Source organism: Astatotilapia calliptera, chromosome 19, assembly GCF_964374335.1.
Source record: "Astatotilapia calliptera chromosome 19, fAstCal68.1, whole genome shotgun sequence".
NCBI classification, from domain to species: Eukaryota; Metazoa; Chordata; class Actinopteri; order Cichliformes; family Cichlidae; genus Astatotilapia; species Astatotilapia calliptera.
Window position 1 is genome coordinate 13,863,560 of NC_137440.1, and position 23,756 is coordinate 13,887,315.

Below are 23,756 nucleotides of genomic sequence, written 5' to 3' on the forward strand. Positions count from 1 at the left end.
TTGATTCATTGATCATTAATGCGAGCAACTCTATGAAAACAGAGGTTTTGGCAGTTTGCCAGCCTGAAGCATTCAGGTGTGTTAACCTGGGAAAGGTTATAAGAGAATGTAAAGTCCATCATTTTGCAGGAGAAAGATTATTCACAAGTGGGAAACATTCTTGACAACTGCTAATCTTCCCAGGAGTGGACAAAAACACTGCCCAAGGACAGCCTGCAAAACTGCAAAAAACCCAAGAGCTCCATCTCAGACTCTACAGGTATGTTAAATGCTAAAGTTCATGAGAGTACACAGATGAGCCCAAAGTGAAGCGAAACGTTTGGCAAAAACCAAACAGCCTATCAGCTCAAACACCTCAACCCAACTGTCGGCACGATGGGGAACAACTGATGATTTGGGCATGTTTTGTACTCATGGGACCCGAAGACCTTCCAGTCACCGAACTCCTCTGTATACCAAAGAATTCACTTGCGTCTTAGCATTTCCTGGTTAGATTTCAGTGAAATCTCTTAAAGAATGGCCTCAGTCATGTTCAGACTCTCAGTCTGACTGAAATGCTGTAGGCAGGAGGTAGAGCAGGTCACCTACTGATCGGAAGGTTAGTGGTTCGATTCCTTGCTCCTCCTCTAGTCGGCATGGGCAAGACGGGCAAGATACTAATCCCAAGTTGCTCTCCGATGCATCCATCGGAGTATGAATGTGTCTGAATGTAGTTAGGAAGCACTAAGCATAGAAGAAAGTGCTTGGATGAATGGGTGTGATTGGGTGAATGTCGTACGTTGTTTAGAGTGCTTTGAGTACTCCGGGAGAGTAGGAAAGCCTTATCTAAGAATCAGTCCATTTATGAGAGCCGTGCATGAGCTACAAAAAACAAATAATTCAAGTTGTTGCTACTAAAGTTGTTACTGATCTACTGAATGAAGATGTGTTTTTTTTTTCAAAGGACTGTATGTAACGTAAAATTACTTAATTATTAAATTTAGATAAGCTGTATTTAATTTTCAATCATTTATGGTTTTTAGATAACCATTGAAGCAATTTTTAGCTAACCTATTAAAATCATTTATCTTTAACTGACAGTTTACTAATTCTAATTACATGATTCATCCATTACTTTTAGCTATTTCAACAATTTTATCAAATCCCATTTTCCCATCTTCTCTTATTCCTTTATTTTCTCATACATGTGACTGGAAGTCATTATTTCACATGATACATGATACGCTGTTAAATTGTTTTCTTTCCAAACTCTTTGTTCTCACAACATTTTCTTATAAAACTCAACATTAGGAATTTGGACAAATCTCATATTAAAAAAAAACATTGTCCAACTACTGTGTGTTTGTATGTGTGAATGCCACACTTACACTTTCGTACTAACGCAATTCTGCCTGTGTCCCTTTACCAACACCCCCCCCCCCCCCCCCCCCCCCCTCATGCCTAAGGCAAAGACGGGGACTTACCAAATACCACACTCATCCACGCACGCATAAACACAGACACATGAATATCGCCGGGCGAGTACTGAGGAGAGGGGAGCCGTCATTTGTCAACAAGGAACTTTGGCAGCTCACAGTTGCCATGGGAACTGTCTGTTGCCGAGGACTGGTTTTGCATCACAAGGTCCTCAAATTGGCTCCAAAGCCTCGGAGGTCCCACCCCTCCTCCACCCGGCTCACCTCCATCTCTCAGAGCTTCAAACATATTGTCAGGTTTTTCTTTTCTCCTCCGGTTTCTTTTTTCTTCTTGCTTTGCTGTCTGCTGCATTTCAATCCCCAGTCAAGTTTTCTAATTAGCAAGGACAGCGATAGATAGATAGATAGATAGATAGATAGATAGATAGATAGATAGATAGATAGATAGATAGATAGATAGATAGATAGATAGATAGATAGATAGATAGATAGATAGATAGATAGATAGATAGATAGATAGATAGATAGATAGATTCTTACACATCAGGGATCCCTTTAAACCAACAATCACAATACACAGTTTAAAATAACAAGGACTACAGCAGTGATTTGCCCTCTGCAAGTGCTTACAGATTGTTATGCCTGAATTTTCATCCATGTCACCGCAGCTCAAGCCCAACAAGTCGATCCCCGTAGGATCAATTTGATTCAGCTTACATAACATCCACAGTTCTCTGGCTGTTGTTGATGTTTCTGGGTCTCTCCCTCCAGCATAATGCGCCTGCATTTCAGGGCTCAAAGAAGCTGTTGGTGTTTGATAAACACTTGTAATGTGTAGGATTGTCCTCAATCCTGGACTGTGAAGCACGTCCCCTTCACCACCCCAGTGGATATTTCACGGTGCCAAGACAAAGTTTGTAAGACGGAAGATGAAAGAATGGTTTTATTGGGTAGGAAACCTGACTTTGGAGATGGCTGGTCTCAGCTAACCACGTTTTTCTCAGTGTTGTTCTGAATGGGGCAAACAAAGCTGATGCATGATAACACAGACTGGTGACAAAAGCTGTGCAGTGACACTGATTGGCTCATGAGGATACTTGAGATCTAATTAGCCTGTTTGAGTAGACTAGAGACTGTTTTGTTGCTTCGTAAATGATCATGCTTATTTGTTTAGATCTGGTTTAAAGAAAAGAAGAAACAAAACACTGGACAATAAATTTTTATTTTCACATTACAAGCTTGCTGAGCTCCTCAAAAGGTCCTCGGTGACTAATGTTGAACTTTCAAAAACTGCAGTTCCTCTAATGACCACTTGGGGCTGGCTTCAGAAGCAAGTCAATCCACGTATTGTCCCATGTTAAAAGCCATTAACATTATATATAATTGGATGCAAGGCCTAATTACTCTTTATCATGATTGATTGATTGATTGAATCTTTATTTTGAACATGTTGAAAAAGTATAAAAAAAAATAGAATTAAAAGAGACAAATGAACAAAGCAAACAAAAGGAAAACGAGCAACCACAACTCCAAATAACGTCCATGTTCAAAAAGGAGCAGGAAGAAGCATAAGCTTATTTAATCCCACCCCTTTTCCACTATCTAGTATCAATAGACTACAGAAATACCTCCTTGCAATTACATTATATGTTATGTGTAATTTTTTTTTTTTTTAAATATATACACATATATGTTTCTATCTATCCATACATACGTATATACACACATACGCACATATACACATTTTCAATAACCCCATTAACACCTCAAGGATACACAGCCTACAATTATATATATATATATATATATATACCCATACCAACAAACCCGTGCATGCGCACACACATGAAAATATTAGACAAGAACACCCTATCAAATCTCTACCTTTTCCCTGTACCCTGTAAAAACCATATCCTTAAACCGCTTTTTAAACTGCGCCATGCTTGGACATTGCTTCATATCTTTACTTAGTCTGTTCCACAGCTTCACTCCACACACAGAGATGCAAAAACTTTTTAATGTTGTACGGATACGAGGATGTTTTAAATTTAATTCCCCCCTCAAATTGTATCCCCGTTCCCTTTTAGAAAACATTTTTAAATGATGATGCGGTAACACAAACATTTCCCTTGTGAGATCAATAAAGTATCCAACTATCTATGGTCTTTTTATGTGATGTGTAGCTGTCTTGTGGACATAAGAGCTGCCCATTCGGTTTTCCAGTAGGGACTCTGCGCTCTAAGATCTTTGACTAATTTTATATTTGACCCAAGATAACATCATTTTCAATATTACACAGAAACACCTTGCTTTCCAACTACAAGGAGCATTGCAGTGGCCGAAACGGAAACTAAAAGATTCCCAAACAGCCCACAAACTAACTTTGTCATTTATTAGATTTATTAGAATCCCCTTGTGTTTTTGCCCCCTTGTTTAAGTCCCCCTCGCTCTTCATGTGTTTCAGTAACGTCTTTGTCTCCTATCTCCTCCTCTTGTTTACATGTTTCTGTCCTTGTGTTTCAGTCGGTCTCCCATGTTTGTCCACTCAGGTTCTCCTTGTGTCTCTGTCCCAAGTCCCTCTCTGTCTTTATGTGCAAATGTCCCTTTTCTGTTCCCATGTTCCCCTCATGTTTATTCTTTATCTCCTGCCTATTATGTTTATCCATGTTCCCATGTTCCCTCGCTCCCTCTCTCTCTCACAGCAAGCTTGCGAGTCCCAGGTTATGTCTCTCCATGTTTACTGTTTTATTTTGAAGGCCTTGTGCTCCATGTTCAGTGTGTTTAGTGTTGCTTCCCCTGTGGCCTCACGCTCATTTGTATCAGCTGTTTCCCCATGTGTTTCCACTTCCCCTGATCACCTCCACTTGCTCCAAGCCAGTGTGCAAAAATGGAGCTCTTTCTGCTTGAAATGTATTTTTATGAAGTGGATGAAATTACAAAACTGGTGAGCGGTCCTGGTGTTGAGGAAAGACCGTGCTGGTGTGGCCAAAAAACACCTTTAACTGTAAACCTGCCAGCTGAAAGGTGCAAAGACATGACTGGAGACGCGACAATTATCCTCAACAGGAAATAGATGTCAGTTTGACATTTGTGAAGTTGGAGATTTGTGGTCAAAGTACACAGTGCAACTGGTCAGATCAGGATGTTGAGGGAAGGAATGAAACACAGCAGCTGTATCCATCCAAATTAAGGTAAGGTTTTCTCTTTTTCATGGGCCAGTTGGCAGTTTAATTCATGAGTGGGTATGGATTCACAAGTCTGATTCAGACTGGTTCCAGATCTGTCCAAACTGGTTCCTTCAACTTGACTGTATAAGCAACAGCAGTATACTAAACACTGCAGAGTATTTCCACACACATTTCAATCTTCCCTTGTCACACAACACAAGAGAGCGAAAAGGAGCACAAATATACGACTCTAAATAAAAGTTAATGTGGCTAATGTCACCAAATAAAGGAATTAACAGGAGTTTCCACTTGGCTGCGTAAAGGGAATGAATTGTTAAAGTGGATGATGCCAGTGTGTCTTTTGTTTGCTGAATATGCTGCTTTCAGTGACAGAACACAATTGTCATTTAAGGTCTTGCATATTAAACGTGACATTAATTACATTAACGACAGTTCATTAGTAACCTTTGCAATGCTTCAGCATTCAGACTCTGGCATTTAATTTCTTCTCTCGTTGGTCTTTAATCGCTGTTAAGTGTTGCTCTGATAGTGCAGCAGGGGATTGAGAGTCAGCCGCTCTCGTAATGTGAAGCAATATAAGCTTCCAGCATCCAGCTGCGAGTTTGAGGAGTAGCAAAATGAAGGGAGGAGGGCAGTGTGAAAGGCCACACCCTGTCTGAAGACTGATACCTTTGGCAGTAATTCAAGTTTCCTTGTTGAGGCCCTGAATCGCTCTTCTTGTTTCAGCATGTAGCAGCAATGAGGTCTGACGGACCTGAGAGGAAGAATGAGGTTAAATGTTGGAGGAGGGGAAAGATTGCCCGAGAGCATCCACAACATGTCCTCCTTTAACCTTGTTCTATATATGTTCTGCCGCATTCCCCGTTTTTTCCACCACGCTAACTGTACAACCCCTGAGATCAGCTGTTAAGCTACACATCTCTCCACCCCGGCCCACCGTCCTATTTCCTCAGGTCATGTCCTTTACTGTTCTGCACCACGGCTGCTTTGAACTGTCTGGAAAATATATATAGAATCATGAAGGGCGAGGATGGGGCGACAGAAATATTATGTAGTGGGGCCGCTAGCTTTGATGTAACCTTTTAATCTTGCTTGTACCAGCCATTTTCACTCTTTACGTCTGAATTTCAAATGCCAACCTTTTTTTCTTTTTTCTCTCGCTCCTCTTCTTGGCTGCATTTGTCACATGGAGAAAGGCAGGTCATCTGTGCTTGATTAATGCCATTCTATTGGTCTCTGGACTTGTTGTCTTTGACCCCAAGCACGATTTTACTGGCACTGTGTTTTGAAAGTGCATGTGAGGGGTGCAACTGAGCTGAAAGAAGTTAGCGGGTCATTTGAGCGCACAAACTGGTCAGTGGTCAAATTCAAATTGGTATTAAACACTTCCCTTTACCACCAGTCATTGTCACATGATTGTCAAGGGCCACAGCACAGCGGAAGATGCCTACAGATGCAGGGAAGTTTACTGGCCGTTGCACTACCATGAGTGCCCACTAGGACAAATATTTCCATGGTAACCTTCTGTTTCAGTAACTATCAAATGGAAAACTGAAGCCATCAACTGATTATTTGTTGAACTTGACTTAAAGTGTCTGTCTTGTTAAAAAAACAAACAAAAACAACAACAACATTCTCACTGGGGTTTAAAGAGTGTTGTATGTGAGACAGGGATCCAAGCGATGGTGCCAGAAATTCATGCGCAAAACATGAAACACCTCTGAAAGCCTCGCTCGAACATCTTGAACCGCTCAGTTTTATTTACAGTTGATATATCCATAAAAAGTCTTTTTCACATGCGATCAGAAAATTTCACAGAGGTTCATCACTGTCACCACTCACTGTATCCATACACGTGTAAATAAAGACTTAGAGCTTTCCCTGTGCCAGCATTCATCAAGGCAAAAACATGACTCAGACTGCCCTCTGAGTCATTTCTACAGCTCTTCTTAACCTCAAATACCCCGAAACTCCAGACTCTAATTGGCACTCGAACTAAATTCTTATTAGTTGGTTTCTTTGTCTCCTGTGTTTCTGTGGTTTAGTTCAGAATTATGGTTCCCAGTGTAACCAATTAAAGTGCAGAAAAACAAGAGAGAGTGCATAGAGATGGGTCAAAAGTACATTGCTGAACTATAAAACATATCATTACAGTGAGCGTGCAGTGATTCTTGGGTGGGCACTCACAATACTGATGCGCGAAATGGTTTTCACAGCAAGTTACAACAGCTATTCTTACCTCGCATTTAATTTCCAGTTATACCCAAGCCATCTTTTAAACTAACACAGGCACAATTATCACTTTCATTCTTAGCGAGCGATACGTAAACCAGTGCCTGTGCACCCATTTAGAAAAAGGAAAAGCAAACAGCATTTTAAAAGTTTTTTTAAAAAAAGGACCAATTTATCAATGGTTTTCTGAAATGCAGCAGCTAAACTGATACACAGAGTAGGGAGCGTTGTTAACAACACCCTCTGCAAATTTAGTGCAAATGGAGTTTGGTTAAATTTCCTGTCGCGCTTTGAATTTCCAATACAAGGGACTCGTCTCGCAATGCCATCGGGACTCGGAGTATGTTCCCTCAGTCGTTGCCAACTCAACGAGTCGGCAAAAACTGATCAGATTTATGAAAAAAGTAGAAAGTTTGAACTGCAACGTAAAACTAGTGCTAGCAGAAAGACTGTCATGAGTCCCACTCGAAACATTTCCTAGTTTCAAAGTAACCACGTTTACCAAGTTTAGCTTCAGCACTGCACAGACAACAATGCTTTGCGAATGGGTGAAAGACAAATAATGCTAGAGCTATTTAATTATTCTGCTCACTAACAAGCTAGGTAAGTGTCACATCACAGTCAATAATAAGATAGCTATGGCATTTTAATAATACAGCAAAGAATAATACAGCATTTATAAAGCAATTAATAATAAAGCAATTGACTTGCTTTAAACAATCTAATATTTTAGCTAAGGATAGCATCACCATCCTTTTAGGGGTGGCAAGAATGATATATTGTGGTATCTCTACTATTTTCACAAAAAGGTATGTACAGTTTTATGCAGTGACTCAAACTGTTAATGGTTAACTTAAGCTTAAATTCTTGGTGTTGTGGTGGTTATTTCAGCTAGACTATGATTCTTGTGGATGTGTGATGGTTTCTAGTGTTTGTGTGGCCAAGAAAGGTGTAAAGGCTTAGCTATTAACAGGCCACCGTGACTGAGACTCATGTAGCAATTAATGACTCACAGTCAGTGTTCCTGTCTGGGGCTGTTTTCCAAATGTTAATAAAACCCGTGTTCCTGTAGCTGTGACAATGTGTCAAAAATGCAAAATTTAAATCCCTCACAGTGACAATTCCTGAGTTAATTTATTACAAAGTTATTGCAAAACTAAATAAAACTAAACAGATAATAAGACTTTGACGGAGTCTACATGCAGCTTAGAAGCCCCCAACTGGAAAACATGAAGCTGTTAAGTAACATGTTAGCATTCCCTTTGTAAGCTCAAACCATCACTATGTGGACAGTCTCACTGAGCTTGCATGGCTGAGTCTTAGATCCTTCATTATCCCCTGGACAGGAACTGTTAAATAGACTGCCATTGATATACAGCTTTTGTTCTCAATTTGAGCAGTAAAACCAACTTTTGCGCACAAATATTTCAACATGCAGACTAGGCGAGCCAGAGATCAAAACATGCACTTGTGGACATGGAAAGTATAATGGAGGCCTTAGTCCTATCAATTAACTAGGCTACAGTAGTTATATTGAAATCCATTGTTGGGCTTTGGTATTGTCAGTTTCATTTTTCTCAGGCAAACATCAGTATTTCCCAGTTTTTCCCTAAATTCTCTAAAAATTTCATTCAAATCCTCGACCACTAAAAGGTTTAACAGTCCTGTAGGCACACATGAATTGTTATATTTTAATAGAAAACTCTGAGATAAGCGCATGAGCATTAATTGACTTCATGCAGGGTTAACTTCTCCCACTCCATATTGTTTAAAGGCTCATATGCAGATGTTACTTTAATTCTTCTTTAACATTTAAACCGCATGGAAACTTCAAGCATCTCCAGGAGTAAAGTGTGTGTGTGCGAGTGTGAGTGTGTTCTGTACACCACTGGGAAAACTCACCAGGTGGCTTGAGTTAGGAGAATGGCTGTAGTTTCAGTGGTGTGTAGAAATGTATACGCCCCCCCCCCCCCCGTCTAAGTCAAACCCTTCGCCGCTCTCTTTGGGGCCCTCAAAGCCTCCAAACAATAGACGTAGTGTACTCGAGACTGTCACTGAAATGACCACTGCGAGAGCTTGCCTGTGTTAGCCTGCTTTGTCCCCATGTTAAAGTGACATCTGTATGTTCATTTCCATGTGCATTCTGGTTCGTTTGACAGTGTGTGTACACACTTTTTGCCATTTCTCAGTGAATTAAAGAGGCATTCTTTGAGCAGTGGGCGGCCCAGAGGAAGCACAGGGGCTTTCAGATGGTGTGGCAAGGTCGCTGTTTAACTTGGACAGCCTGGCTGTTATTTCTGTCTAACCTGTGGCAAGCTGGCAACACTCTCTGAAAGGAACCTGGAGGACTACCGGGAGGAAAACTAAGTGTGTAGTGTATGAATGGGAAGTGGCAAGATACAGACAGAAAGAGACGGAGACCTCACACACCAGAAAGTTAAACTAGAGTTTAACCAAAGGGGGAAAAAAAACAAACCGAATCAACGAGGCCCAGCGAGTCATAGCTGTTATGACTGTGTGTAACATGTTAATGTTAATGTGTTTCTACGGGAGTACCAGTGTGCCTATGAACATAAAAGGGCTGCGTGCATGTGTGTAAGTATTAATGATGGTGGTACAGCTTCACAGTAAGGCCACAGCAGTGTTTACTGAGCTATAAGTGGACACACAAGCTACAGTAGGGAGATTTGACTGCTGCACACACAAACACATGAGCGAATAGCCAAACAGAGTGTGTCTTCCATAGAAAAATATAATCTAACCAGCCAACATGTTAACATCAATTATACCTTGACTAACTATATACAAAGTGTCAAAGTCCAGAGGCTGTTATGAATAAAGTCAAGCCTGATTTCATGGAAAAACATGAAATGGTACTGAAAATACAATGTTTATGTTCATGAACAAGTTTACAAATTATCCTCTCACCTTTTTTTGTTAAAGACAAATTTTAATCCAAATCACCATCTTAGGCTCACTCTAACCATGTATCGTTGTTTTCTCAACATAGCTGGGAATTAATTAGAACACCAATACAAAAGAAAATGTATCAGTTCAATGTGGACTGTGTGTGGTCTCTTGTGTGGACACGATGAGTTACACCAAATATAGTCTTACACGATTAATCCTGGAAAACTTTAAATGGCTGTCAAACAAATCTGTTTAAAGAAAATTTAAAGAAGGCAAACAAAGACATGCAAATGCCTTTTTTATGGTTATACAATCAGTATCTGTTACGAACTTGTATGTCCGTGTGTTTGTTTGTGCAGGTGCTGTGTTTTTGTCTATGTTAATTTAGCTGTGCCAGGTCCCTGTTCCGATTGGTGCGTGGACTTACTGCCCCGGCGTGATTGGATCCAGCTGGAGGACCCGCCCATTAAAAGGAGGCTGGAGTGTTACAGCGGGAGAGGCCCTCGCGTTTCTCCTCATCACCCAGCAGTAGTCCTGTGGTAGCCGCTGGCTGCAGTATACGCTTGAAAGTTGTGGAAGTGGAGTGGGTAGGGGTGAGCTGCCATTTCTTTTGATCACCCGTTTTCTCCTGTTTTGAGTTAGTTAAGGAGGTCAGACTCTGTCTTTATTTTTGACTTTATTTTGGTGAGGTCAGGGGTGCGGGATTTGTGTAGGTTTGTTTTGTTTATTGTTTTGGCCTTGGCTCACCCTGAAGTGTTGACACTCCCGTTTTGGTTCTCTTTATTCACCTTGTAAATAAATCACTTCACATCTAACGGATTTGTTGCGTGTGACTGCTTGGGTCTTGGGGAGGGAAGCGAGTGCCTCGCTCATGTTATGGCCTGGCCCTAGACGGGTCGTAACATGAATTGGGGGCTCGTCCGGGATTTGAACCCGGGACCTCTCGCAGTCACGCAAATTTGATGACGTTATGGATGTTGCTGACACGTTTATGGCGACGCCAGACGGGAGAATATCTCCCAGCCGTGAGAGTGACAGAACAAAAAGCGATGTGATGAAACTGATGCCAGAGCTGGATGAGAAATTGAATAGGAATGCATTGATAACCGCTCAGCAGAATGACTCATCACTGGCTCCCTGTTTTCTATCTGCAGCTAAGAGTGCAGGAAGTGAATCACCCACTTCTTATTTTTTGCAAGATGGAGTTCTTATGAGGAGGTGGTCCTCTGACCGGTGTGGTTTGCCTGGTGCTACGCAGGTGGTGGTGCCGAAGCCACATCGAGGGCAGGTGCTTAGCTTAGCGCATGATGCCAGCATGGCTGGACATCTTGGGGTGAACAAAACATATCATCGGGTGTTGCGCAACTTCTTTTGGCCAGGGTTGAAAGCTGATGTGGTGGCTTATTGCCGTACCTGTACCACATGTCAGATGGCGGGGAAACCTAACAGACCCATTCCACCTGCTCCGTTACATCCTATTCCAGTAATTGGTGAGCCGTTTGAAAAAGTAATATTGGATTGTGTGGGTCCCCTGCCAAAAACCAAATCCGGACACCAATACATACTTACAATAATGTGTTCAGCAACAAGGTACCCAGAGGCAATTCCACTACGCACGCTGAAAGCAAAACCGGTGATAAAGGCACTACTTAAGTTTTTCTCTACTTTCGGGCTTCCAAAGGTTGTTCAAACAGACCAAGGAACGAATTTTACTTCAAAAGTGTTTGCACAGGTTGTGGAGGAGTTGCACATAAAACATGTAAAATCCAGTCCATACCACCCAGAAAGTCAAGGTGCTCTGGAGAGATTCCATCAAACCCTCAAAGCTATGCTGCGCAAGTTCTGCGCAGAGTCGGATAGAGAATGGGATGAGGGTCTGCCGTTATTGTTGTTTGCAGTCAGAGAAGTCACTCAGGAATCCTTGGGATTCAGTCCGATGGATCTGGTGTTTGGACACGTGGTCCGCGGTCCCCTCCGCCTTCTGAAGGAGAGGTGGTTGTCAGAAACTTCTGAAACTCAGCATAATGTTCTGGATTATGTTAGCGGACTTCGGGAAAAGCTTCACCTTGCATGTCAGTTAGCTCGAGAGAATCTGTCACATACGCAAGCTAAAATGAAAACTCGCTATGATAAAAAGGCTGTTTGCAGAAGTTTTCAGCCGGGAGAGAAAGTGTTGGTGTTGTTGCCTGTGGTAGGGTCCAGCTTATCAGCTCAGTTCGCTGGCCCATATGTGGTGGAACAAAAACTCAGTGACAACAACTATGTGATCCAGACCCCAGACCGCCGGAGAAAGTCTAGGGTTTGTCATATTAATCTGTTAAAATCGTTTCACTCGAGGAGTCCTTCGGGTGCGCCGTCTCCAGTGTGCGCCGCTAGTACTGTTTCTCCCTATGAACCCTCTGATGACGGGCTACTCCAGAAAAGTGAAGCGCTGGGTAGCGGCCGGTTGAAAAATTCGGAGATCTTAAATGATTTAGACACATATTTAGTCCACCTGTCTGAACCCGCTCGAGCTGACATCACTGATCTGATAGAAAACAACTTATCACTTTTTTCTGATCACCCTCGTCAAACTGCGGTCCTGTGCCACGATATTGATGTGGAAGGACATAAACCGATTAAGCAACATGCTTACCGAGTGAACCCAGTGAAAAGGGCGATAATGCAGAAGGAAGTTGACTATCTCTTAGAACACGGTTTAGCCTTTCCGAGCGCCAGCGCATGGAGTTCGCCGTGTGTGCTAGTACCAAAATCCGACAACACTCCTCGGTTTTGTAATGATTACAGGAAAGTTAACGCTGTTACCAAACCTGATTCATTTCCTCTTCCTAGAATGGAGGATTGTATTGATAGAGTGGGATCGGCATCGTTTGTAACCAAACTTGATTTGTTAAAAGGTTACTGGCAAGTACCTTTAACTCCCCGAGCCTCTGAAATATCTGCTTTTGTTACACCGGATCATTTTCTCCAGTACACGGTTATGCCGTTTGGGTTGCGTAATGCACCCGCTACTTTCCAGCGCCTTATGGCCAAAGTACTGGCGGGCGTGAATAACTGCGATGCCTACCTGGACGATGTTGTCATTTACTCATCCACCTGGTCTGACCACTTACAAACACTCTCTCTTGTTTTCAGCCGTTTTCAGGAGGCCTCGCTTACGTTGAACCTAGCCAAATGTGAATTTGGCAGAGCCACCATCACATATCTGGGAAAACAGGTGGGTCAGGGACAGATACTGCCGGTGACCGCGAAAATACAGGCGATCGTTGAGTTTCCAGTCCCACAAACGAGAAGGGCGCTGCGCCGATTTCTGGGAATGTGTGGTTATTATAGAGGGTTTTGTAAGAACTTTGCCACTGTCGTCGTTCCTCTCACCGATTTGATCAGTCCGAAGAAGCCTTTTGTGTGGACGCCTGTTTGTCAGACTGCTTTCGAGTCTGCGAAAGCATTACTGTGCAGTTCCCCTGTTCTTACGGCCCCGAATTTCATGTCCCCTTTCAAGCTCGAGGTTGACGCTAGTGCGGTTGGTGCAGGAGCTGTCCTTATGCAGGAAGACCATTGCGGCGTGGATCGCCCAATTTGTTACTTTTCAAAAAAATTCAACAAACATCAGATGAACTACAGTACCATTGAAAAGGAAGCCCTTGCCTTGTTGTTAGCCCTACAGCATTTCGAGGTGTATATCGGATCCAGCTCTATCCCTGTTCAAGTGTTCACTGACCATAACCCATTGGTATTTCTCTCCCAGATGCAAAACTCAAATCAGAGACTTATGCGGTGGTCCCTTCTCTTGCAAGACTTCAACCTGCAGATCAGGCATAAGAAAGGGACGGAAAATGTCATCGCGGACGCCCTGTCGAGAGCAATTTTGTAGTCTAGGATTAAACACTAGAAGGATTGTTTAATTCTTATGGAAGGGGGTGTTACGAACTTGTATGTCCGTGTGTTTGTTTGTGCAGGTGCTGTGTTTTTGTCTATGTTAATTTAGCTGTGCCAGGTCCCTGTTCCGATTGGTGCGTGGACTTACTGCCCCGGCGTGATTGGATCCAGCTGGAGGACCCGCCCATTAAAAGGAGGCTGGAGTGTTACAGCGGGAGAGGCCCTCGCGTTTCTCCTCATCACCCAGCAGTAGTCCTGTGGTAGCCGCTGGCTGCAGTATACGCTTGAAAGTTGTGGAAGTGGAGTGGGTAGGGGTGAGCTGCCATTTCTTTTGATCACCCGTTTTCTCCTGTTTTGAGTTAGTTAAGGAGGTCAGACTCTGTCTTTATTTTTGACTTTATTTTGGTGAGGTCAGGGGTGCGGGATTTGTGTAGGTTTGTTTTGTTTATTGTTTTGGCCTTGGCTCACCCTGAAGTGTTGACACTCCCGTTTTGGTTCTCTTTATTCACCTTGTAAATAAATCACTTCACATCTAACGGATTTGTTGCGTGTGACTGCTTGGGTCTTGGGGAGGGAAGCGAGTGCCTCGCTCATGTTATGGCCTGGCCCTAGACGGGTCGTAACAGTATCTCATGGTTCATATAAGAGGATCTAACTGAACCACAGCAACACAACACTGCTGTTAAAATTTCCCAGCCTTGATAAATATACAATATTATTACACATGACCAGATTTAAGCACTGTGACAGACTGGTGACCTGCCTCTCGTCCTATAGCAGCTACGATAGGCTATAGCCCCCCTGGCAACTCTGAATTGGATAAATGGAAGAGAACGGATAGATGGATGGATCAGGTTTAAATGCACATTTGTGGTGGTTTTCTTTTATATTTATATATTAAAAAAAAAAAAACACCCAGCACGCCCCTGCGGGCGGTTTATCCTTCAAGCTCGGGTCCTCTACCAGAAGCCTGGGAGCTTGAGGGTCCTGCGCAGTATCTTAGCTGTTCCCAGGACTGCGCTCTTCTGGACAGAGATCTCCGATGTTATTCCCGGGATCTGCTGGAGCCACTCGCCTAGCTTGGGAGTCACCGCACCTAGTGCTCCGATTACCACGGGGACCACCATTACCTTCACCCTCCACATCCTCTCGAGCTCTTCTCTGAGCCCTTGGTATTTCTCCAGTTTCTTATATATATATATATATATATATATATATATATATATATATATGAAAGTGTTTGAAGATGCTGGTTACAGCTTCTTCTACCAAATTCTTATTGCATTTGACCGGAGCTAGTACCCAGAGTCCTGTGGTTCATGTTTAATTGGGTGGATGCAAAAAAAACAAAGCTAAAGATAGATTTTAAAAAATCTATATTTGATTTGGTTGGATGTTCATGTCTTCCTATAGTTTTTTCTTTGTCTTTGTTTTGAAGCATTTGGCAGAATCTGAGCAGAATGCACTGGTATAGATCTGCCGTCATCCCGCTTCTGCTGTCAGCAGTGAAATTACCAATAAATACCAGTTTTCAAGTTCCAGTGGCACCCATGCATCTCAGCCATAACAGAAGCGCCACCATGTTTGTCTTTGCATCATAAGCTGTGCCTCTTTTCTCCATCTTTATTCTTTCCATCGTCACTCCACTGTTTTCTTTTTGGATTTTTTTTTCCTCTGCTCTGCAGCCTGCAGCCTCTGTTTTCTTGGCTTACCGGGGATTTGTATTTTGTGGTGAACCCTCTGAGGTTCTGATCATAAAATCTTCTCCTCATTGTTGACAACATTTACCTCCAATCTGGAGAGCATTCTGGACTTGCTGTGCAGTCATGAAAATTGTTTTTCTTCACAAGGCAAATGATTTTCTCTACATCAACAACACTTTTTCTCATTTTTCTGTGTGCGCATGCACTGACAAACTGACAGCCTTTGATATCACTCCTCACTTGCATGCTCTTTACTCCACGAACTGACAGCACGTGGCAGAAAATGCGTTCACTGACAGAAAACACCAGCTCAGTCTAAGCAGAAAAGGTGTGAGCTTGACCAAATGGCTCAAGGCCAGAAACAGTTCAAACTTATTTGATAGCTTTGTAAATTTAACTACTGCAGGAGGGAGGAGGGCATACATCTTTGCCTTTTGACTCCATTTTACTAAAAGAAGCAGACTGACTGCAGTAAAATAATTAGAGTGGTGTTTCTTTGTAATGAAAGTAGACTTATGAAATGAGTAATAGCTTATTTTTCTCATCGTCTGAGCTTCGTTCAAGATTGGCCATCATTTTTATAGGTTATTATTTAGCAACAAAGTATTCAGTTACATTTGAACTTTTTTTTTTAGTCTGGGTACTCTGTGATATTAATCAACACATATCAGTAAAGTATAGAGTGGTGAATAAAAAATGAAATCTTAAGCTCTGAAAACTGCAGTTCCCCTAATAGCCACTTGGGGCATGCTCCATCAAACATGTTTACTGCCTGCTACAAAACAGTTTTGCTCAGTATTCAAGAGTCTATATGGGGGGATTTTATTTATAACTCATCCATCTAAATTTTAGTAAGGTTTAAATTTATAATTGATATGTGGATGTTGACATGCTTCATTTGATGGAATTGGATTTCTAGATGATGTTTTGTTTCCTCCAATATTCTCTAACGATATTAAAATTATACAACCAGTCGTGTTTTTTCCCTGGCAAGTTAACCATGATTCATGGCAGTTTTTGAAAATCAGTTTCAAAGAAGGCGCTGCACCAACAACCTCATAGTCGTTGCTTTGTTTATCTGCAAATGCATGTGAACTAACATGCCGAGCGGTTGTTCAACTTAAATAATTCCAAAGCAAATTGGAATGGAGAAGGCTAACCTTCAGAGTAAAAGTTGAGCTTCACCACAATCATACCAACATGATTCTTTCATAAAACACAACATTTTGCTTTGAAAGCAAAACTTCTCCATGTATAGTTTGTGTTGCATTTTTCACAACTTCACTACAGCTCAGAGTAGCTGGACTACAATCAACCTCCTGCTACCAGTCAGGGAATACTAATATTTCCATTCACAACTGATACTTCCCAGATGACTGTAAATTGGTCTGTAGGCTTGTGTGACTGGAGTCTTAATCCTACATTATCACTATGAGTATTACACATCGCAAATGGCAGTCATGTTAACATCACATGAGTAGTGGTCACATGATTAGGACTGGAATTCTTTTTGCAGCTGCTGTATCTGCCCCCTGGTGGCCATCAAAAAGAATGTAGGTTTAAGGTGATTATAAAAACATAATATATTTTATTACAGCACTTAGAGCATACTGTAAGTATTAAAGTGCTGTGCTGCATTGGTTTGAATCATATCAATCTAATAAACTCCAATCTGTTCATGTAAATGGAGAGGCTTCTTCACATCTAAGGTTAATTATGGAGTTCAACATGGTTCCATGCTTGGACCCATTCCGTTTACATTATACATGCTTCCCTTAGACAGTATCATTAGAAGGCATAGTATATATTTTCACTGCTACTGTATGCAGATGATCCCAACTTTATCTATCCATGAAGCTGAATAGCACACCAATTTGTTAAACTGCAGTTTTTCCTTCCTACTGTTGCCAAAGCTCTTGCTCATAGGGGTCATTTGATTGTTGGGGGTTTTTCTGTTTTCTCTGCATTATTGTAGGATCTTTACCTTACACTATAAGCAGCCTTCAGGCAACTGTCGTTGTGATTTGGCGCTAAACATTATTGAAATTGAATTATTGAAAATTCGTTGTTTTTCATTTTAAAAACCTGGAAGCTACGTCTGTCTTTTGCCTTGAGTTATGTCTCAGCGCAGTGACCTGAATCTCCAAACTATTTTTTTGTTAAAAAGTAGTTTTATGCAAGAGTACAGCCAGACTCTATTTCACCAAGTGGATATCTATACTACATCACACACAGACATCTTGGACCTAATGTCATAGCTTTTGTTTCTTCATGTTTGTTTAATACTCTTAGTTTGAAGGTTTTAAAATTATTTCCAAACAAGACCCGTAACAAGAAGGCCCTTTAAAGACAAGGCTACATTCAGCTTTTATGTACAGCCAAAGGACAAAAAATATGTAGCTGACCTAATACTTATGGTCTGGACAGCAACTAAAAACATAATCTCACCATTAGATGTAGACACACTTATTTCACTTAAGTTCCTGTTACATAAAGAGAAAACTATGAGAACACATTTTAGTCAGAGCAAGGAAAAAAAACAGTGCACCTACAAATCCGTCTCAGTGTTTACTCAAACATTCCCTCAAGGATTGATTACATCTTGAATTGGTTTGGTCCACATGCAATCCTTTTCTAATAAATAAACCATATTGATTTTCCTATGTGTTCATCTGTGGGTGGGTGTGTTTGTTTTGTTTGTTTTATTTGTTTAGGTCCCCCCAAAAAACACAAGCGTTGTCCAGCAGTGGGCCCCCAGCCAGTGTGTTTCCTTCACTCGCCAGGGTTTATTGTTCCTCGGGCTCTCTCTGCTCGGCAGGAGGATGTTGTCTGTTTCTTGATTTTCTTACCAGCCTCTCTCTCTCTGTCTCACTTACACACACATATACAGACAGACACACACACAGAAAGACACACGTACGTACACAGACAGACACACACGTACGTACACACACACACACTATTCATGTGGGAAAGAATGGGCCCACTCTGGATTAAACTATTCCCCTGCATAACACTAGACAAGGCATTTAATATCTCCAACCTTCTCTGTCCAAACAGTGACTTGGCACAGGCTGAGTGGAGGGCTGGAAAATCCCAGAGCTGCTGTAGAGTTTTTGGTGTGACCCACTCTTTTATTATAACGATTCCATAAATGCTTACAGACCCTTAACTTGGCCCGTCCCCATGAGCGATTTCAAGAAACCCATGAGGCACAGATTCAAACACATTTTGTACACATGACACATCAAAGTAAGCACACATACATGCATAAAAAAATAACCCTCAGTGTCAAAGGTGAATTTACAGAAAACGCAGTTTATATATTCTTTAACTTCGTATTGGATGTTCCAGCAGCAGCAGCTGGGGAAAGGACAGCTGGGACTTTTTAGTATTGCTGCTCTGCTTACACACACACACACACACACACACACACACACACACACACACACACACACACACACACACACACACACACACACAGAGAAACTGAAAATTGAGAGCTAGTAAGAAGGAATCACATGACACGCATACTAAAATCCAGGGTGATTTCTCATGCACCCTGGAAAGCAAACAATTGGTAAAGATGTGAGGGGAAAGAAAGCAGTTCAACAAATTTATAGAAAGCCATTAAGCTCGATAGATTTATCTTATTTTATTTTACTCTAACCGGCGCTGTTTCTCCTGTTGAGGCTAATAGAGGCCATCAAAGCACTCAGATGTCCTCACCTCACTCTACCATTTCAAGGCACTTAACTTGTGCTCTGGCCAGCTTTGGAAGCTCAGTTAGGAATTTATTCCCCCCTCTCCTTTTCCCTCCCTTCCCCCTGTTTCTTACATCTGGAAAATCATAATCTGGCAGCTTACATTGGAAGCAACTAAAGCCAGTTAGATATTGTCTGACTTTTCCCTCCCTTTTCTTTCTCTGCTTTTTTTTTTTCTTTCAACACCTCTGGGTTCTGTTTTTTCCTCTCTCACTTCAGCAGTTTTTCCTCTTTACATGCTTTCGTTGTCCTCAGTTTTCTCTTGAAGTTTTTCCTGGAAGGTGTTTTTGGCAAAGGCGTGAAAGTGAATTTTAACCTTGGTTCTCACCTGCCTTCTATTTTCCTTTCTTTCTATCATCTTTTTTTTTTTTTTTACAGTGTCCTTTTCTATTTTAAGAAAGTCCCAAATGTTTGATGTTCGTACACACCTATCACTTCATCTGCTTTGTTAGCAGTATCGGCTGCTTTTGCTTCGCTCTTATGTTCACCTCATCTCATCCAACGTTCTGAGATGAGCTGAGAAAGTGCAAACCAGATGAGCAGGCATGTCAGAAGCCAAAAAATTGCCAACATCATTAATGCTATTATGGTATTGCATAACGCAAGTGTTGCATTTGATCATAGTTTGGTATCTTGCAACATTTTTATATTACAAAAGTGACATCATCCAATGGTTTTGGGCAAAGCTTAGCAGGCGTAATTGACTCCGGTTGCTTGTGTTGGACACCTGCCAAAACGGCAACCACACCCCTTATTCTAGTATGTAGGCGGATCATTTATTAAAAAAATATTTTAAATTAAAAAACAAACAAAAAAAAAAACGTCACCAACCCCCAAATCAATAAGGAGAAGAAAACCATCCACAGAGGTCAAAACCATTTGCTGTAACCGTGTTTAAATATGCACTTCAGGGCTGTAAAATCGGGTATTTTTAACTCTGCAGCCTGTGGGGAATCCCTTTGGTCTCAAGTGGCACCGTTACAAAGTGGTGGCCTTGAACAAAATATAAAATGCACACCACACATGGACATTGCAGTAATGTTAGAGAATTACTAAAATTCAATGTATTTTGACACAGCAGTGACGTTTTATCAAAGGTGGGGAAATGTTATTCTATTGTGTTGTTAAAGTTTAGATTTACATTAAAATAGGTGTTGGATAAATATGCAGTCCTAAGAGAATTTTGTTTGTAGGGTCAGTCGTTATTTGAGAACCATTTGAAATATCTCTATTAATGTGCAAAGCTCTCATTAAAAACAGAAGACATTTTTAATTAACACTAATTTGTTCACTGTATAAATTTATGCACTTCATGTTAGATTTGGAGCTTTAGTTTCATTCTACACAGCATGATTTTTAAATGGTTTTTACAGGTACCGCACACTCATAAAAAATACTTCGGTCTATATATTAAATGCTTTATTTGTCTTGGGTAACGCTGAAAACTTGCTTTAAATGTAAAGCTAGCTCAGGCTTGTTAGCTTGGCTTACCTTAGCACAAAGACTGGGGATGGGAAGAATCCTCTCCCAAATAGCAAAACGAAAGAAATCAAAGAAAGGTTTAAATAATGATAACAAGAAATAGAGAACAAAGAACTAATTGGATTTTTACCGGCCACTAAGCAAAGCTGAAGGGATGTTATTAGCAATTAGCATTAGCACATTGGCAATGTCCAAACAATGTGTTGGCATTTATTCCCCCTCCCACTAAGTTTTGAGATTTGTGGTACATATAGTACTTTTTAATATATCTTTTAAAAAGATATTTATGGTATGTTTAAGTAGCTAAAAGACATTAAAAAGCTTTCTGTGGAACTGATTCCATACAAACGGCAATAACTGCAGCTTTAAATATACTTGTATTATAACTATAGATTATTACATTCATTAAGTGTGTCGTAAAAACATGTGAGTAAATGAAGAGTTGCAGTATGAAATATTAAGGCAAATGTGTTGGGTTATGTTCAGTATGTTTTCCTAATCTGCCACATTTGATCTGGAAGCTGTCACAGAAATATAAAAACCTGAGAAAGTATTACAGTGCTCACTAGAATAAAGTACACATTGAACACATTGGTTACATATTGGTTCAAAATATATCCTCCAGGACGTTATGGGTGTAACAATCTGGAGTGTAACAGCAGCTCTGTGCGTCCCTCTATCCCAAAAACACAATTAGGTCCATAAATATTTGGACTATGATTAACATTTTCTTTAGGTTTAACAGTTTCCCACTTTCAGAAGCTCAAAACTAATTGGAGACTGGCTTGGGAAGCTTGCTTCATTATTCCAAACTAAATTAAGATACCAGAGCTGGAGCTGACTACAAGTATTGACCTTGCATTGTGTCACTGAACATATAATTTTCTGGAAATGAACAAAGAAACAGCTGGATAAAATTAAAGTAGACAAAAACAGGTTTCCAAAAGGGCATGTTAAAGACTAAAGCTCCTTCATCAAAAGCTAGAATTCGGCATGAAAGTGCCTCGAGTCTGTCTTCTATTAATGTTTCCAAGAAAATCCAGAGAAAGATTATTTTCTCTTCAACTCAATAAATTCTTAACAAGACCATACAGCATAAATCGTTAATTTGACTCCTTTTTCTTTTTCTCCTTTAAAGGCTCTTGAGCATAATCATTATTCATCGTAATTACTCATCTCCTTCTTTCCAGCCAATGGGTCTCTCTCAGCTCCCTCTGCTTTTGTTTGATTTGGCCAATGACTGTGCTGTGAAAGCAATCCTCCCCAGTAAACCCATTCATGGTTGACCACTTTGACTCCCTTAACTACAGCAAAGCAAAGCAGAGCAGCCACATCTGGCAAGCGGTTTTCACATCTGGTTTGTGTATCAGCTCTTTGCACGGCTGTCTGATAGCCTGCCTTGCAGGCATAAGATGTGATACAGACACTCCAGGGAAGAATGGCTAGAGGATAGTGTGCAAGTTTGTGTTCAGAGGTCAGATACACAGAGAGAGGAAATGTCATTCTTTGACAAAAACACCAGACAAAGAAACAGCTGTATGCTTTAACTTTCTACTATTTTAATAAGATGCTGCAGGATCTTGTGGCTTCTAGAAAAATAAAGCTAATTTAAAGCAAATTTCAAAAAGCCCTTTAAATCAGTTTCATACTCGCTATAAAATAAACTGAGACTAGAGCAGTGTCATTAAATTTATGTCTTAACTAAGTCGTATGAAGCTAAAATTCAGCATGCAGAAAGAAGAGAAACAAAGATTACTAACAAAGGAAAGAAAATGGCCCTATAAACCAGTGTGAGAATGACTGGCAATAAATAACAGATAATAAGAGCTAGCAGACAAAAAGTCTGATAAGGAAGAGGATGAAGTGATAATGAGATCCAGATGAGGAACATAGCCACTGTGAAAGCTGGATGAGGGAAAGACGTGGGTCTGTGGGAATCATATAATGAGATGCTGCCCTCTTGTGCCAAGCCTGTATTTTGCTCTTCTCTGGTATTTAATTTTGATGGAATAAAGCATCTTGTTTGACAGTTTTCCTCTGACTTCAGCAGAGTCAAAGGAAATGTTTGAATTGATTATCTATTGAAGCGTTGACCCTGTGTGGATTAGAGAACTTCTGACTACAATGTGTATAAATCACAACACATTCATATGCTCTGTATCAGTTTGTCACAGCGACTCTCTCGACAAGGCATGCAGTACCTCACTAGACAAATCCCTGGTGTAACGGACATGTCAAAAGAAAACTGGAGGTGAGAGATTAAATCCGTCATTCTACAATTAGATTTTTAATAAGGGAGGAAACATCCCAGCAAACTCACTTCAAGTTAAAGCTGTGAAATGCTCAGAGTATAAAAAACACAAGAGCTACATCTCACATGCTACAGGCCTCAGTACATTAAATGTTAACGGTTATGAGAGTAGAATTTGAAAAAGACAAGCAAAGCATCTTTGGGAGGTTCGCCAGGAGATCGCCTCTTTTCTAAAAGGAACATGGCAGTATGGTGTGGGTTTGCAAAGGATAAACTGAAATCATGCTTTTATCTGGATAAATCACAAGACTTGGACATAACAGTGCCCTTTGGAGAGATTAGACAGAAGTGGAAATCCTTGATCATAATGGATAGCACCATGTTTGGCAATAAAAAAAATAAATAAATAAATAAAAGGGTTGGTGATTTGGGCACTAGGCTGTCACGGAGTCCTCTGTATACCAAAGAGTCCCGGTGTCAAATGTGGGGACATCTCCAAACAGCTAATGTTTGGCTAAATTGGGCAAATGTACAACGGAAGAAGAAAAAAAGAATCAAAGTATTGCAATGGCCCAGTCATCAAAGTCCAGACTTTACCTGTTCCAAGTGCTGTGTTTAAACTTAAGAGAGATGTGTGTAAATAAATGCCTGCAAACCTCAGTGAGCTGAAGCAGCTGTAAACGAGAGTGGGCTTAAATTCCTCAACAACTAAATGACCGACTGAGAAATTCATACATAAGGCAATTATTTTAACTTATTACTGAAAGTGTCTACAACACACAGAATCATTGTGTGTACTTGTATTTTATTTTCACATGAAAGGAGACATTTATGGTCTCAAAAAGACCTGTCAGATGACTTTGATGATGCAAGTTTCACTTGAGCTGGTTATTTATTTCGTTTTTAGTGAAATGTCTTACTAGCTATTGAAG